This window comes from Ranitomeya variabilis, chromosome 8 (genome assembly GCF_051348905.1).
Source record: "Ranitomeya variabilis isolate aRanVar5 chromosome 8, aRanVar5.hap1, whole genome shotgun sequence".
NCBI classification, from domain to species: domain Eukaryota; kingdom Metazoa; phylum Chordata; class Amphibia; order Anura; family Dendrobatidae; genus Ranitomeya; species Ranitomeya variabilis.
In genome coordinates, this window is record NC_135239.1 from 55,063,690 (window position 1) to 55,077,259 (window position 13,570).

General features: G+C 49.5%; 1 protein-coding gene across 1 annotated transcript in view; it reads left to right on the forward strand.

Annotated features, from left to right (window-relative positions):
• Positions 1–8,326: 8,326 nt before the first annotated feature.
• Positions 8,327–13,570, forward strand: part of DIPK1A (divergent protein kinase domain 1A) — a 121,491-nt gene continuing 116,247 nt past the window's right edge. Inside the window, exon 1 of the mRNA XM_077277338.1 lies at positions 8,327–8,633. The gene's annotated coding sequence lies outside the window, so the exon portion shown is untranslated. The remainder of the gene's footprint in view (positions 8,634–13,570) is intronic.

Consider the following 13,570-nt stretch of genomic DNA (forward strand, 5'->3'; position numbering starts at 1 on the left):
GCTGGCACACGGGCTGGATGTACAGGGGCTGGATGTATAGGGTCTGGCACACAGGCTGGATGTACAGGTGCTGGCACAAGGGCTCGATGTATAGGGGCTGGCACAAGGGCTGGATGTATAGGGGCTGGCACATGGGCTGGCTGTATAGGGGCTGGCACACGGGCTGGATGTATAGGGGCTGGAACAAGGGCTGGCTGTATAGGGGCTAGCACACGGGCTGGATGTATAGGGGCTGGCACATGGGCTGGCTGTATAGGGGCTGGCACAAGGGCTGGATGTACAGGGGCTGGCAAAAGGGCTGGCTTTACAGGGGCTGGCACACGGGCTGGATGTATAGGGGCTGGCACATGGGCTGGCTGTATAGGGGCTGGATGTATAGGGGCTGGCACATGGGCTGGCTGTATAGGGGCTGGCACAAGGGCTGGATGTATAGGGGCTGGCACACGGGCTGGCTGTATAGGGGCTAGCACACGGGCTGGATGTATAGGGGCTGGCACATGGGCTGGCTGTATAGGGGCTGGCACAAGGGCTGGATGTATAGGGGCTGGCACACGGGCTGGCTGTATAGGGTGTTATGACCCCAGTGGACAGGGTCTCAGAGGAACGTGTAAGTCTGCAAGATACAAAAATCCAGCTCATAGGGCTGTGGTAACTGGGTTGACCAAATAGCTACTCCTAACGCCAACACTAGAAGTAGCCGGGGATCATGCCTACGGTGATCGCTAGATGACTCGCGCCAGCCGGAGAATATAACTACCCCTAGGAGAAGAAAACAAAGACCTCTCTTGCCTCCAGAGAAAGGGACCCCAAAGCAAGATACAAGCCCCCCACAAATAATAACGGTGAGGTAAGAGGAAATGACAAACACAGAAATGAACCAGGTTCAGCAAAGAGAGGCCAGCTTACTAATAGCAGAATATAGCAAGATAACTTATCTGGTCAACAAAAACCCTATAAAAATCCACGCTGGAGATTCAAGAACCCCCGAACCGTCTAACGGTCCGGGGGGAGAACACCAGCCCCCTAGAGCTTCCAGCAAAGGTCAGGATACAGATAGGAACAAGCTGGACAAAAATACCAAACAAAACAAAAGCAAAAAGCAAAGAAGCAGACTTAGCTTGAAAAACAGGAACCAGGATCAGAGGACAAGAGCACAACAGATTAGCTCTGATTTCAACGATGCCAGGCATTGAACTGAAGGTCCAGGGAGCTTATATAGCAACGCCCCTGAACTAACGGCCCAGGTGAGGATATAGGAAAAGACAGACGCTCCAGAGTCAAATCACTAATGACCACTAGAGGGAGCAAAAAGCAAAATCACAACAGTACCCCCCCCTTAGTGAGGGGTCACCGAACCCTCACCACGACCACCAGGGCGATCAGGATGAGCGGCGTGAAAGGCACGAACTAAATCGGCCGCATGAACATCAGAGGCGACCACCCAGGAATTATCTTCCTGACCATAGCCCTTCCACTTGACCAGGTACTGAAGCCTCCGCCTGGAGAGACGAGAATCCAAGATCTTCTCCACCACGTACTCCAACTCGCCCTCAACCAACACCGGAGCAGGAGGCTCAGCAGAAGGAACCACAGGCACAACGTACCGCCGCAACAAGGACCTATGAAACACGTTGTGGATAGCAAACGACACAGGAAGATCCAGGCGAAAGGATACAGGATTAAGAATTTCCAATATCTTGTAAGGACCAATAAAACGAGGTTTAAATTTGGGAGAGGAAACCTTCATAGGAACAAAGCGGGAAGAAAGCCACACCAAATCCCCAACACGTAGTCGGGGACCCACACCGCGGCGGCGGTTGGCAAAGCGCTGAGCCCTCTCCTGTGACAACTTCAAGTTGTCCACCACAAGATTCCAGATCCGCTGCAACCTATCCACCACAGAATCCACCCCAGGGCAGTCAGAAGGTTCCACATGACCCGAAGAAAAACGAGGGTGGAAACCAGAGTTGCAGAAAAACGGCGAAACCAAGGTGGCGGAACTAGCCCGATTATTAAGGGCAAACTCAGCTAACGGCAAGAAGGTCACCCAATCGTCCTGATCAGCAGAGACAAAACACCTCAAATAAGCCTCCAAAGTCTGATTAGTTCGCTCCGTCTGTCCATTAGTCGGAGGATGGAAAGCAGACGAAAACGACAAGTCAATGCCCATCCTACTACAAAAGGATCGCCAGAATCTGGAAACGAACTGGGATCCTCTGTCTGACACAATATTCTCAGGGATGCCGTGCAAACGAACCACGTTCTGGAAAAACACAGGAACCAGATCGGAAGAGGAAGGCAGTTTAGGCAAAGGAACCAAATGGACCATCTTGGAGAAGCGATCACATATCACCCAGATAACAGACATGCCCTGAGACACCGGAAGATCAGAAATGAAATCCATGGAGATATGTGTCCAAGGTCTCTTAGGGACAGGCAAGGGCAAGAGCAACCCGCTGGCACGAGAACAGCAAGGCTTAGCTCGAGCACAAGTCCCACAGGACTGTACAAATGACCGCACATCCCTAGACAAGGAAGGCCACCAAAAGGATCTGGCCACCAGATCTCTGGTGCCAAAAATTCCTGGGTGACCTGCCAACACCGAGGAATGAACCTAGGAAATGACTCTGCTGGTCCACTTATCAGGCACAAACAGTCTGTCAGGTGGACAAGAATCAGGACTATCAGCCTGAAATCTCTGCAACACACGTCGCAGATCAGGAGAAATAGCTGACAAGATAATACCATCCTTAAGAATACCAACAGGTTCAGCGACTCCAGGAGCATCAGGCACAAAGCTCCTGGAAAGAGCATCGGCCTTCACATTCTTTGAACCTGGTAAATACGAGACAACAAAGTCAAAACGGGAGAAAAACAATGACCAGCGGGCCTGTCTAGGATTCAGGCGTTTAGCAGACTCGAGATACATCAGATTTTTGTGATCAGTCAAGACCACCACACGATGCTTAGCACCCTCGAGCCAATGACGCCACTCCTCAAATGCCCATTTCATGGCCAACAACTCCCGATTGCCCACATCATAATTTCGCTCCGCAGGCGAAAACTTCCTAGAGAAAAAGGCGCAAGGTCTCATAACAGAGCAACCAGGGCCTCTCTGCGACAAAACGGCCCCTGCTCCAATCTCTGAAGCATCTACCTCAACTTGAAAGGGAAGCGAGACATCAGGCTGGCACAAAACAGGCGCCGAAGTAAACCGACGTTTCAACTCCTGGAAAGCCTCCACGGCAGCAGGAGCCCAATTAACCACATCGGAGCCCTTCTTGGTCATATCCGTCAAAGGTTTCACAATGCTAGAAAAGTTAGCGATAAAACGACGGTAGAAGTTAGCGAAACCCAAGAACTTCTGAAGACTCTTAACTGACGAGGGCTGAGTCCAATCAAGAATAGCTCGGACCTTGACTGGGTCCATCTCCACAGCAGAAGGGGAAAAAATGAACCCCAAAAAGGGAACCTTCTGTACACCAAAAAGACACTTTGAGCCCTTGACAAACAAAGAATTTTCACGCAAAATTTTAAAGACCATCCTGACCTGCTCCACATGCGAGTCCCAATTATCAGAAAAAACCAGAATATCATCCAGATAAACGATCAGAAATTTATCCAGATAGTTCCGGAAAATGTCATGCATAAAGGACTGAAAAACTGAAGGGGCATTAGAGAGCCCAAAAGGCATCACCAAGTACTCAAAATGACCTTCGGGCGTATTGAATGCGGTTTTCCATTCATCCCCTTGCTTAATGCGCACAAGGTTGTACGCACCACGAAGGTCTATCTTGGTAAACCACTTGGCACATTTAATCCGGGCAAACAAGTCAGACAACAGCGGCAAAGGATACTGAAATTTGACAGTGATCTTATTTAAAAGCCGATAGTCAATACAAGGCCTCAAAGATCCGTCCTTTTTAGCCACAAAAAAGAATCCCGCACCAAGAGGGGAAGAAGACGGACGGATGTGTCCTTTCTCCAGAGACTCCTTGATATATGAACGCATAGCGGTATGTTCAGGTATCGACAGATTAAACAGTCTTCCCTTAGGAAATTTACTGCCTGGAATCAAATCTATTGCACAGTCACATTCCCTATGAGGAGGCAATGCACTGGACCTGGACTCGCTAAAGACATCCTGATAATCAGACAAGTACTCCGGAACTTCCGAAGGCGTAGAAGAAGCAATAGACACAGGCAGGGAATCCTCATGAATACCACGACAGCCCCAACTAGACACTGACATAGCCTTCCAGTCAAGGACTGGATTATGGGTCTGTAACCATGGCAGCCCCAAAACAACCAAATCATGCATTTTATGTAGAACGAGAAAACGTATCACCTCGCGGTGTTCAGGAGTCATGCACATGGTAACCTGTGTCCAATACTGCGGCTTATTTTCTGCCAATGGCGTAGCATCAATACCCCTAAGAGGGATAGGATTTTCTAATGGTTCAAGAATAAAACCACAGCGCTTAGCAAATGAGAGATCCATAAGACTCAGGGCAGCACCTGAATCTACAAACGCCATGACAGGATAAGATGACAGTGAGCAAATCAAAGTTACAGACAGAATAAACTTAGGATGCAAATTACCAACGGTGACAGGACTAACAACCTTAGATATACGTTTAGAGCATGCTGAGATAACATGTGTAGAATCACCACAGTAGTAGCACAAGCCATTCCGGCGTCTATGAATTTTCCTCTCATTTCTAGTCAGGATTCTATCACATTGCATCAAATCAGGTGTCCGTTCAGACAACACCATGAGGGAATTTGCGGTTTTTCTATCACATTGCATCACATCAGGTGTCTGTTCAGACAACAACATGAGGGAATTTGCGGTTTTGCGCTCCCGCAACCGCCGGTCAATTTGAATAGCCAGGGACATGGTATCATTCAGACCTGTGGGAATGGGAAAACCCACCATAACATTCTTAATGGCCTCAGAAAGGCCATTTCTAAAATTAGCGGCCAGTGCACACTCGTTCCAATGTGTCAGCACGGACCATTTCCGAAATTTTTGGCAATACACCTCAGCCTCGTCCTGGCCCTGAGACATAGCCAGCAAGGCTTTCTCTGCCTGAATCTCAAGATTGGGTTCCTCATAAAGTAAACCGAGCGCCAGAAAAAACGCATCAATATCAGCCAATGCCGGATCTCCTGGCGCCAACGAAAAAGCCCAATCCTGAGGGTCACCCCGTAAGAAAGAAATAACAATTTTTACTCGTTGAGCAGAGTCTCCAGACGAACAAGGTTTCAGGGACAAAAATAATTTACAATTATTCCTGAAATTCCTAAACTTAAATCGGTCTCCTGAAAACAGTTCAGGAATCGGAATCTTGGGTTCAGACCTAGGATTTCTGGTAACATAATCTTGTATACCCTGCACACGAGCGGCAAGCTGGTCCACACTTGTAATCAAGGTCTGGACATTCATGTCTGCAGCAAGCTTAAGCCACTCTGAGGTAAAGGGGAAAAGAAAAAAAAAAAAAATGAGAGAGGGAAAAAAAAACTCAAAATTTTCTTTCTTATAATCCCACTTCTGCAATGCATTAAACATTTAATACTGGCCTGGCATACTGTTATGACCCCAGTGGACAGGGTCTCAGAGGAACGTGTAAGTCTGCAAGATACAAAAATCCAGCTCATAGGGCTGTGGTAACTGGGTTGACCAAATAGCTACTCCTAACGCCAACACTAGAAGTAGCCGGGGATCATGCCTACGGTGATCGCTAGATGACTCGCGCCAGCCGGAGAATATAACTACCCCTAGGAGAAGAAAACAAAGACCTCTCTTGCCTCCAGAGAAAGGGACCCCAAAGCAAGATACAAGCCCCCCACAAATAATAACGGTGAGGTAAGAGGAAATGACAAACACAGAAATGAACCAGGTTCAGCAAAGAGAGGCCAGCTTACTAATAGCAGAATATAGCAAGATAACTTATCTGGTCAACAAAAACCCTATAAAAATCCACGCTGGAGATTCAAGAACCCCCGAACCGTCTAACGGTCCGGGGGGAGAACACCAGCCCCCTAGAGCTTCCAGCAAAGGTCAGGATACAGATAGGAACAAGCTGGACAAAAATACCAAACAAAACAAAAGCAAAAAGCAAAGAAGCAGACTTAGCTTGAAAAACAGGAACCAGGATCAGAGGACAAGAGCACAACAGATTAGCTCTGATTTCAACGATGCCAGGCATTGAACTGAAGGTCCAGGGAGCTTATATAGCAACGCCCCTGAACTAACGGCCCAGGTGAGGATATAGGAAAAGACAGACGCTCCAGAGTCAAATCACTAATGACCACTAGAGGGAGCAAAAAGCAAAATCACAACAATAGGGGCTAGCACACGGGCTGGATGTATATGGGCTGGCTGTATAGGGGCTGGCACAAGGGCTGGATGTATAGGTGCTGGCACACGGGCTGGCTGTATAGGGGCTGGCACACGGGCTGGATGTATAGGGGCTGGCACAAGGGCTGGATGTATAGGGGCTGGATGTATAGGGGCTGGCACAAGGGCTGGATGTACAGGGGCTGGCACAAGGGCTGGATGTATAGGGGCTGGCACATGGGCTGGCTGTATAGGGGCTGGCACACGGGCTGGAACAAGGGCTGGCTGTATAGGGGCTAGCACACGGGCTGGATGTATAGGGGCTGGCACATGGGCTGGCTGTATAGGGGCTGGCACAAGGGCTGGATGTATAGGGGCTGGCACACAGGCTGGCTGTCCAGGGGCTGGCACACGGGCTGGATGTACAGGGGCTGGATGTATAGGGTCTGGCACACAGGCTGGATTTACAGGGGCTGGCACAAGGGCTCGATGTATAGGGGCTGGCATAAGGGCTGGATGTATAGGGGCTGGCACCTGGGCTGGCACAAGGGCTGGATGTATAGGGGCTGGCACAAGGGCTGGATGTACAGGGGCTGGCAAAAGGGCTGGCTTTACAGGGGCTGGCACACGGGCTGGATGTATAGGGGCTGGCACATGGGCTGGCTGTATAGGGGCTGGCACACGGGCTGGATGTATAGGGGCTGGAACAAGGGCTGGCTGTATAGGGGCTAGCACACGGGCTGGATGTATAGGGGCTGGCACATGGGCTGGCTGTATAGGGGCTGGCACACGGGCTGGCTGTATAGGGGTAGCACACGGGCTGGATGTATATGGGCTGGCTGTATAGGGGCTGGCACAAGGGATGGATGTATAGGGGCTGGCACACGGGCTGGCTGTATAGGGGCTGGCACACGGGCTGGATGTATAGGGGCTGGCACAAGGGCTGGATGTATAGGGGCTGGATGTATAGGGGCTGGCACAAGGGCTGGATGTACAGGGGCTGGCACAAGGGCTGGATGTATAGGGGCTGGCACATGGGCTGGCTGTATAGGGGCTGGCACACGGGCTGGAACAAGGGCTGGCTGTATAGGGGCTAGCACACGGGCTGGATGTATAGGGGCTGGCACATGGGCTGGCTGTATAGGGGCTGGCACAAGGGCTGGATGTATAGGGGCTGGCACACGGGCTGGCTGTATAGGGGCTAGCACACGGGCTGGATGTATAGGGGCTGGCACATGGGCTGGCTGTATAGGGGCTGGCACAAGGGCTGGATGTATAGGGGCTGGCTGTATAGGGGCTGGCACACGGGCTGGATGTATAGGGGCTGGCACAAGGGCTGGATGTATAGGGGCTGGCTGTCCAGGGGCTGGCACACGGGCTGGATGTATAGGGGCTGGCACAAGGGCTGGATGTATAGGGGCTGGCTGTCCAGGGGCTGGCACAAGGGCTGGATGTACAGGGGCTGGCACAAGGGCTGGATGTATAGGGGCTGGCACACGGGCTGGATGTATAGGGGCTGGCACACGGGCTGGCTGTATAGGGGCTGGCACACGGGCTGGATGTATAGGGGCTGGCACACGGGCTGGATGTACAGGGGCTGGCACACGGGCTGGATGTACAGGGGCTGGCACACGGGCTGGATGTATAGGGGCTGGCTGTCCAGGGGCTGGCACACGGGCTGGATGTATAGGGGCTGGCACAAGGGCTGGATGTATAGGGGCTGGCTGTCCAGGGGCTGGCACAAGGGCTGGATGTACAGGGGCTGGCACACGGGCTGGCTGTACAGGGTCTGGCACACGGGCTGGCTGTATAGGGTCTGGCACACGGGCTGGCTGTATAGGGGCTGGCACACGGGCTGGCTGTATAGGGGCTGGCACACGGGCTGGATGTACAGGGGCTGGCACACGGGCTGGCTGTATAGGGGCTGGCACACGGGCTGGCTGTATAGGGGCTGGCACAAGGGCCGGCTGTATAGGGGCTGGCACATGGGCTGGCTGTATAGGGGCTGGCACATGGGCTGGCTGTATAGGGGCTGGCACACGGGCTGGCTGTATAGGGGCTGGCACAAGGGCCGGCTGTATAGGGGCTGGCACACGGGCTGCCCCCAGGCTGTCACATAGCAGCTATGCTGGGAATGTAGCACTGGCAGCAAACACTGCGAGAAGCCGGCTGAGCTGCCACATCTCGCGAGAAGTGCCGTCCGTCCCCTGCTGAGAGCTTCCCCACAGCTCCTGTACCAGCGTGTGAGCAGCAGACAGCAGAGCTCCTGACCATGCCAGCGCCAGCCCAGGTAACCCCCTCCTCTGTGCTCTGCCGTGATGGCAGCATTACACGGCCAGCCCTGCATTACCCCAGCCTGCTGCTGCTGCTGCAGGGGGGGAATGGCTCCGTCCCCGGCCACCTCACTGTTTGCATTCTTGCAGTGCCCCCCTTGCTCCTCCATGGTTGCTGCTGTTGGGGGGGCTCTGACTGGCAGCATGTGATCTGCTTAGAGCTGGTGGTGGGGGGCATCCTGGCACAGTGTTACATAGGACTGTGGATGCAGTCAGCCATATCAGTGCTGTGCAGATTTTTTCCCACAGATCCTGGTTGGCAAATGTGCACTTCTCCTCATTCTGTGCTGTCCATACTAGAGGCAGTGATGGAGACAACTTCTGCCAGGGTCCAGGCTTCACCCTGCCTCCTGACATTGTCCCTCTATACTCCTTAATGAATGAGGCTCCTGGGAAGCTTGTAAGATAATGAATGGCTTCTGGAATGGGAAGGGGCTTGTTGGATGCTCATCACTTGCTACATTGGAAACTTTTTAGTTATTTGTTTTATGTATTTGTTACATTGTTTCATCAGAGTTGTTACTGTCTGGATCCTGCTGTCATTATGTTACTGCTGCTAATGATGTTCCTGGATGTAGAGAATGGGACCACTCTGGAAGCTGTAGCCATATGTCCAGTCTCATCCTTAGTTTTGCTCCATGTCTCTTATCCCATCCCATTTCTGGAGTTTGATTAACTCTTAGTGCTGAGTGGCAGGTATCGGTAGTCTAAAGGAATGTTGGCGTAGAAAGGCTTTGTTCACACTGAGTTGTTTTTTTTTTAATTCAAAAATGCCAGAAAATGCCATTTTTTTTTAAAGGAGTGGATACCCTGAAGGCTGTGTTCCCATGCTGAGCTTTTGATTTTGCAGATTTTCGGCAGCGATTAGGTAACATTGTGTTTTTGATCAGTTTTTTAAAATGTTTTTTTTTTTTTTTTTTTTACGTTTTTGGGATTTCATGTTTTAAACAATGCTACTTTGTTTTTGATACTTCCTAGTATTTGGTTTGACAAAACTTTGATATAATCATGTGCGGATTACATGTATTTTTTATACGTTTCCACTGTGAAATTGCACTAAAAATGCACATGCATTTTTTTTACCTGCAGATTTTCCACATCTAATGCAAGTCTATAGGGAAAAATCTGCACATAAAACTCAGCGTAACCACAAGAGAAATTAATGCTGCAGATTTGGAACACGCTCCGCAGGTCACATTAAATGGAGTAAAAAAAAAATATCACAGTAGGTAGGAGATTTCTATAAATCCCATCCACTTTGCTGGAACTATAAGACCCTGCGGTTTTTGATGCAGCAAAAATACTCAGCGTCAAAAACTTACCACTAATCATCGTGGGCACACAGCCTAAGAGGTTTTTTTTATTTATTTATTTTTTTGCCTATTGATTGTACAGTTTCCAGTTTGGAGCAAATTCCATAAGGCGATGATTCAAAGAAGTGACATGCACTTTTTCTCAAAACATTTAAAGGGAGAAAAAAAAATGCATATGAACAGCAAAATGGATTTCCCATTCAAATTAATGGGACAAGTTTTTCAAGTGTTTTTGACAAAGGGGAAAAACCCTCTAGAATCTTGTGAGCACGGTCCGAGCTTGATTTGTAGATAAGTGATATCTTTTTGTGTAGTTCTGTTATATGATGGCCAGAAGTTACACTGGTATGATTTATGAGCATGGAATATATAAAAGCTTTTACATATTGTTTAGCTTCACTTTTAGATCTCCATAAAATGGTTTGTTAGCCTTACTACATCCTGGCCAAATATCTAAAGGGAATATCTAGGAAACGCTATGCAGGTATGTCTTTGCTTGCCTAGGGAGTATGACAGTTATGCATTAGTTACACTTTTACCTACTGCAATAGATGTATTTGGCAGAAACCTGAATATTTACTTTAGATGAGAGGCTAGAAGCAGGTGGATAATGAGACATTCGTATTTTTCCTTCATGTGACTTTTCAGAATAGGACTGTGTACGTACTAGGAAAATAGCAGTATTGTCATTACAGTATGGTATCCTGCATTATTCACCTGTTTTCACCTCTCTTTCTATTTTGTTTGTTTTCCCTCACCTGGAGACTAGCTGCTATAATGTCTCCCTACACTAAACACACAGAGACCTGACATCCTGGGTTCTGAAAGGGATTGTGTCACCTTAGGCTCCAAGTCTGTAGTTAGGCTATGTGACTGCAGACTTGTTACGGTATGTTTCCACCTTCAGGATGGCCGGCGGTTTGGACGGAGCGGCAAACCCGCTCTGCCCTAAACCCCGCCCCCTTCTGTGACGCAATGATGCCGGATGTGTTAATTGCACACATCCGGCATCATCGCACCCCACACATAGGGCCCTATGATTTACCGCGCAGCGGCGCCGCAAGGTACACGGACATGCTGCGATCTTAAAAGACGCGCAGCATGTCCGGAATCGCAGGGCCGACGTATGCGTGTTACCACGCATAGTGGAGACGGGATTTGATAAAATCCCCTCCACTATGCTGTAACATCTGGACGCTGCGTAACATCTGGACGTCCACATTCAGGAAACACTGCGTGTTTGAAGCTGCGGCTCTGCGCACGTATTCTGGTCCACTGCGGATTTTTCCGCAGCAGATTTGGTAAATCTGCAGGGCAAAAATGCTGCGTTTTTGCTGCAGATTTATCGCGGATTTACCGTGGTTTTTCTGCGGTTTTCACTGCAGTTTTACAACTGCGGTTTTCCATAGGAGCAGCTGTAAAACCGCTGTGGAATCCACTGAAAGAAATGACATGCTGCGGAATGTAAACTGCTTTGTTTCCGCGCGTTTTTTTCCGCAGCATGTGCACAGCGTTTTTTGTTTCCCATAAGTTTACATTGAAATGTAAACTCATGGGAAACTGCTGCGGACCCGCAGCTGCGGAAACGCTGCAGATCCGCAGCATTTTCTGCATCGTGTGCACATACCCTAAATCCTCACGTCACGTTCTTGACTGCAAACATGTGATTTGCATAGGTGCGTTCACATGCCAACTAGATGGGCGCAACCTTGCTCAATGCAAGTATATTGAGTATTGAGCGAGGCCAGATATAGTCTAGTCGAAATGTGGCCAAAAGTATGCAAACCGCATGCTTCCAGTCGTGTGCCAGAATCGGGAATGGGAGACTGGAGAATCCTCACAGCATGCAATGTGAGCGATCATAGGATTCACAAATCTGCAGACTTGTAGCCTGAGGCTACTTTCACACATCAGGCTTTTTGTTTCAGGCACAATCCGGCAATTTGTTGAAAAAACGGATCCGTTTTTTTCCCATAGAGTTGTATTAGTGCCGGATTATGCCTGATGGCCAGACGTTTCATCCATTTTTTTCTGGATCCGTCCAAATAGTCATTTCCGGCGGAAGGAGAAAACGTCCACTGCAACGTTTTTTTGTCCGGCGGGAAAAAAGCGCACACTGGCGGAATCGGCCAAAAACACATGAAATGGAGGTGTGAAACAATGAATCCGGCGCCCGGATCCGGTTTTCAAAGCATTTTCCATACAAATCATGCAGTTTTTCCATTCTCGGGTCTCTCTCCCTCTCTCTCTCCCCTCTCTCTGAAACAGGAAGTCAAAAATCCATGCGCATTAAAGAAAGACCGATCAAGCTAAATAACTGCGCATCAGTTTTTCACAATTTGCGCCGGATCCGTTTTTTTACAAATTGGCCGGATTTAGCCTGAAAACAAAAAACTGATGTGTGAAACTAGCGTAAGGCCAGACAACGCTTTGTGTAGCTAAACTTGAGGCTCGTTTTATACATCCGGGTGTCATGATCCATATCTGGACTGAGATAGACAGAATGGCTGCAGATCTCCTAACCTGAACTGTACGGCTTTGTGTATGCTTAGGAGGCTGTTGACTTCTCTCAGGCAGTCTGAGCATCAAGGTCTGGGTGTGTGAAACCTGCCTTAGGCCAGTCTCACACGTCCAGATAATTCCGGTACCGGAGTTATCCGTGTCCGTGTGCTCACGTGGCACATCAGTGTGGAACACGTGCGGCAGCCGTGTGCCTCCCGTGTGCCGACTGACTACCACACGGACGTTGCAGGAGACAGCGCTACAGTAAGCGCTGTCCCCCCAGCATGTGGTGCTGAAGCCGGCATTCATTTCTTCTCCCCAGCAGCGTTCGCTGGAGAGAAGAAATGAAAAATCAATGTGTTTTTATTATTTTTGTGTTTATAATAAAGATCCTTGTCACCTGCCGCCTCCCACCCCCTGAGCGCCCGCCCGCTGGCATTAAAATACTCACCCAGCTCCCTCGATGCTTCCTCTCAGCGCCGCAGCTTGTCCTGTATGAGCGGTCACGTGGTGCCGCTCATTACAGTGATGAATATGCGGCTCCACCTCCCATCCGTGTGCGGGACGTGTTTACACGGACCCATTGACTTTAATGGGTCCGTGTGATCCGTGCACTCCCACGAACACTGACATGTCTCCGTGTATTTCAAATGGACACACGGTCCGTGAAAACATGCTGACATGTGCAGAGACACATTGATTTTAATGTGTCTACGTGAGTCAGTGTCTCCGGTACGTGAGAAAACTGTCACCACACGTACCGGAGCCACTGACGTGTGAAACAGGCCTTAGGACTCGTACTCATCTGCGGGGTAAACTAATGAGTGCAATCCAATAAAAATCGGATTGCACTCCATCCAATGTTAATCTATGAGTCCCTGCTCATCTGCGATTTTTTTTTTTTCTCAGCCAAAATTGGACTGAGAAAAAAATAAAAATCACAGCATGCTGTGATTGTCCTCTTATCTTGGACAAGACTCTCCAATGCAAGTCAATGGTTGCGAGAAAAAAAAATAGCACAGCCCTCAGACCATGCAAGTGCCGTCCGATTTTTACAAACCGATGTCCTTTGAAAAGCT